This window comes from Penaeus monodon, chromosome 30 (assembly GCF_015228065.2).
Source record: "Penaeus monodon isolate SGIC_2016 chromosome 30, NSTDA_Pmon_1, whole genome shotgun sequence".
Classification (NCBI taxonomy): Eukaryota; Metazoa; Arthropoda; class Malacostraca; order Decapoda; family Penaeidae; genus Penaeus; species Penaeus monodon.
In genome coordinates, this window is record NC_051415.1 from 18,460,658 (window position 1) to 18,461,161 (window position 504).

A 504-nucleotide genomic window follows, 5' to 3' on the forward strand; every position below is an offset into this window, starting at 1 on the left:
TGGATTCGGAATAGAGAGTGCTAATTGCAACGTTCACCTGAGAGATTGAAGGCAGTAATGAACAAGCGAGATTGTACGATGAAATCTCGAGAAAATTGTGTTTACAGAGCCATCCAAAATTCGGGAATGATTCTCTACGAAAGTAATATGTAAAATTCATGTGCAACAATGTGAGGGTAGCTAATCATAGAACTTCCTTCCTTCAGGGAAATGAGAGTAGGGTTGCAAACGAAACTGCAGGATTGATGGGAAGTTAATTAAGAGCAGTTGCATACTAGGATACTTATTAAACATACAAACAATGCAGGAAAGATTTTCCTGTGAAATAGCTCGTAATGAATGAACTCGAATTCAGTATCGTGTTGATTCAGAAATCATCACGATGTAGATTAACATGAAAACAGTTCTAGTACTCATAGGTAGGCAGAACTACAGTGAAATGAGAGTACCAAGGAGATAGGTTAGGCAAACCGCATGGCATGAGTGAGGCGAGGAGAGGCAGAG